Source organism: Phaseolus vulgaris, chromosome 10, assembly GCF_051622355.1.
Source record: "Phaseolus vulgaris cultivar YP4 chromosome 10, ASM5162235v1, whole genome shotgun sequence".
Classification (NCBI taxonomy): domain Eukaryota; kingdom Viridiplantae; phylum Streptophyta; class Magnoliopsida; order Fabales; family Fabaceae; genus Phaseolus; species Phaseolus vulgaris.
This window is the reverse complement of record NC_143507.1, coordinates 40,345,589-40,349,466: the sequence shown is the minus strand read 5'-3', so window position 1 is coordinate 40,349,466 and position 3,878 is coordinate 40,345,589. Positions and strand designations below refer to the sequence as shown.

The following is a 3,878-nucleotide window of genomic DNA, read 5'->3' as shown; positions in this document are numbered from 1 at the left end:
TAACTATTTTCTAGATCAACTTTTAAAAATAATTTGATAATTGAGATATCGTTAGAGATTTTTTTTTTTTAAAAATTGAATTATTTTGAGTGAACTTTGACCGTCGATAAGATGGTTAATTTTATTTTGGAAAACCTTATTATCAATTTAAAAACCAAAATAGAAAATACAATAGTTATGTTCAATTTAGTTCAAATATCCAAATACATTAATTTTTCTATTATCAAAATCCAAATTTCAGAATAAATTTAATTTTTTCAATTAAGATCAAAATGTAAATTATAATACTAATCTTAAATCTTTCTATAATCAACATTTAGAATATAGAATGCAGGGAATATATTTCCAATTCAGTTTTAAAATCCAAAACCAAATCCAAGTAACAACAACAATATTTTAAAACTAAAGTTAATACAACCTTACTGTGGGAAAGCCTTTACTTCGAAGGTAAGCTCCATGAGCAACATAAGATTGAAGTTCTTTGTTTTCAGTTTCTATAGACAATGCAAACTTTGTATTGCTGTGCCAACACCAAATTAACAAAGTCAATTTCACAGCACTTAGGCTAAGAAAAAGAAGCAAAGAATATAAAGGTATACTCGTGTCCATTGGAGTAAGTGTAACTCGCCAAAGTATACTCGTGTCCACAGTATATATTTGAATCTGGTAGGGACATGATCTTTTTAAGAGAACATCATCTGCAACATGGATCAAATTGTCAACAACTGAAGATCTTAACCCAAAAAATATTTTTAAAATTTGAAGCTTATATGGCCTACAGTATAAATCAAGTAAAAAAGTTAGAAAAAATGAGTTACACAAGAGAAAAATGATAATTTTTTTCACACTTTTCACCATTAAGAAGAATTAAGAATGGAAATAAGGAATGAATGTGACCTCGGGTGTGACCAGGTGTGTCTATTACACGCACCTCATGGTCAGCAAACATCCACTTATCACCATCCTTCAAATGAATATCAATGCCATGAATCCTTTCCTTTCAGTTCCTGAACCAATCACCTGCATTGCAGCATGGGAAGTGTAAAGTTAATATCTATGAAATTAGTAGCCAATAAGCATATAAAAAGTACACAAATTATTAACAAAAAGTATATAATAACTCTGCAGAAAAGGTTCTTCTGCCTGAGTTCTTCTTTGCTGGGGACTTGGATCAGACTCGCCTATAAATATGTAAAAGATAACATAAATATAAAACGGTTGATAAATGATAATGAATAAATCTCAAAGAAAACCTGAGGATGTGCTGTTAAAGCTTGAAGAACCTCCCCAGACAGAAGCCCCTATCTGTGAACAGTGGCCAAGTATGTCTCCATAGGAGACCATTGGACAAAACTTTCTGTCCAAAACTACATCAATCCACAATCATGTAAAGGTAGGCAATGATAAATATCATAGAGTACAAGATACTTAAATAAAATGCCTATTCACAGCCCGCTTATAAACAGGATCAGGCTTCAAATGCCTTGCATCATTCCACAAAACCTCAGTATTTGAACCAGCACGAATCACAAACTGGTCCCTGGCCTTTGCATCAGAGAGCCAGTGTTGAAGATTTTCCTGAAAGAGATGCCAAAACCAAAGAGCATAAGAAATATCAATAAGCTACAAAGTTCCAGTGTGACAGCTACAAGATCATAGCTAAATACAAATAGATACTGTACAAACTTTAAACTACACAACAAGTAAAGCAACTGTATTCACAAAATCCACGTAATAATAAAATATGCACAGAACCAAATTAAAAGCGAGCCAGTGCAAACATATACATAGTGAAAAGCCTCAACAATCCTAATATTGATCAATGACCCAAGTATCTGGTATACATCATGCACATTGTATCTAAAGGGCACAATTGTTAATTGAAACAAAACTAAGGAAAAGTCAGGACCATGACTGTCACAAAAAGTAATTTATGCAACGATATATTAAAATCTAGGCTTAATATCACATATCCTAAGATGCAAAAAGAAGAAAAGTATATATAAACATTACCCCTGGAGCATATGGCTTTGTTTCATAAACCTGTCAAAGTCATCAAACATGCTCATGCAAAATATATGTGCACGATCCAATTCGTACCCATGATAACATAACTTCAGATACACTGGCAGCAATGCAGTCTGCAAATCATTTGCTATGAACTCTTCTTCCGATTTATAACAGTAGAGTAGAAGAAGCATGACCAACTACAAAAATTAAATGAAAATATTTGCAAAAATGAACAATTATTTTAAAAATAAATAGATCTAAAAACACTCATTGGTTTAGATTCTCGGCAATTACGAATCAAGTAACTCTTATTTCAAATCGATTATTTTAACTTAAATTATGTATTCAAAATCAGAACCATCATATCTTTATTTGAGAATGCGTGAATACAAAAAAACAAATTTCAAACAACAAATGAAAATGCATTTTATAAAATGGTAAAGGTATAAACGAATGTTTGCTATGAACTCTTCTTCATACGCTCACTCTCTTACCGAAAAGCAACCCAACAGTTGGGGCATCCCATAGATCCCACCTGCAAGAAAATACCCGGCGACTATGGCGGCGGCGACGGAGTCCTTTGACCAGTAAGTAATGTAGTCGACGACCGCCGCGAGGGAGGCCCATCACGACCACCGCAGAAGGCGGCGCAGGCCTCGTCGTCGGTCTCTCCTCCACGGGCTCCGATAAGGGCGGCGAAGCTGTTCCAATCCAATATCTTTCTGATTAAACAAAGGAAACATTAAAAAAAAAAAAATGAAGAGGAAAAGAAAGGTTGGAGAAGAGAATAAGAGGGTTTGAGATGTCTAATGCAATTTCAATGAACTACTGACACCTTCCTTGCAAGTTGCGGCGTGATTCAATGTGGATGGACATGTGAGAGAATGTAGTCCAACATAAAGACAAAATCTAGTACATTGTCTGTGGAATGGGATCACGTGCGGTAGGGAATAGGCAATAAGGACATAATTCCACTTCTTTAAAAGTTTTCCAATGTACATCAATTTTGTATTTAAATTTAGCAAGATATTGTAAAAGTATGTATCATTATATGTATTTTAGATAAATATTATTACTATTAAAAAAAATCTTTGTATTGAACAAATTATTTGTGTTTAAAATAAAAAAAGACTATTTAAAATAAATTAATTGCATTCAAAATTAATGATAAAAAATATCAAATATTAAAAAGAACAAAAAAAGAATATTTCAAATTATTTAATAAAAAAAATAGATTTGAAATTGTATATTTCCAAAATTAGCAAAACACAATCTAAAATACAAAAGTTATATTTTCAAATGTATAATCTAAAATATTTATTCTGATATATACAGTCCAAAATATATTTTGTATTATATATTATGGAATATAATTTTAAAATAATAAAAATGAATTTTCAAATTATACAGAAGTTTGGTTTTAAATTATGGGATGCAGAAAGTCATTCCCAAGAAAGAAAAAAGAGAGTAAATGGAGAAAAATAAAGGCAATAGAATTTATAAAATGAAGTTAACAAACCCGTAACAAAAGTTATACTCAATTATTATAGAATTTGGCCTAGCATCACACGACACCAACATACAAAGAAAGAAAGGGTCACTGAAACAACATGTATAATGAAAGAGCTTTAGAGAGAAGGTTTGAGTTATTATGCTAGCTCAATACTAAGTGTATCTGCAAAAGATTTACCATGTAACTCTTGTGATTATTAATGAAAAACTGTTGGTGGAGAGGTTTGATGTAGAGTAAGCAAAAAATTAAAAGTAAAGGTACATATCATTATAATAATATAATAATATTTTAAATTAAAAAATAAATTAAGTATAATTAAAATATTAATTTATCTATAGGTGAAGTGGATATGTTT

At 31.2% G+C, this 3,878-nt stretch overlaps 1 long non-coding RNA gene across 2 annotated transcripts; it reads right to left on the bottom strand.

Annotated features, from left to right (window-relative positions):
* Positions 1-326: 326 nt before the first annotated feature.
* On the bottom strand, positions 327-2,866 carry LOC150024804 (uncharacterized). Of its 2 annotated transcripts, none has more exons than XR_016516310.1 (5): positions 2,505-2,866; positions 2,014-2,207; positions 1,254-1,578; positions 898-1,020; positions 327-698 (listed from the first exon to the last, which is right to left on the bottom strand). It is a non-coding gene; the product is annotated as an uncharacterized LOC150024804 (long non-coding RNA). The 2 variants fall into 2 exon arrangements; XR_016516311.1 differs by lacking the exon at positions 327-698 and adding an exon at positions 1,122-1,181 and having other exon boundaries at positions 956-1,020.
* Positions 2,867-3,878: the final 1,012 nt, after the last annotated feature.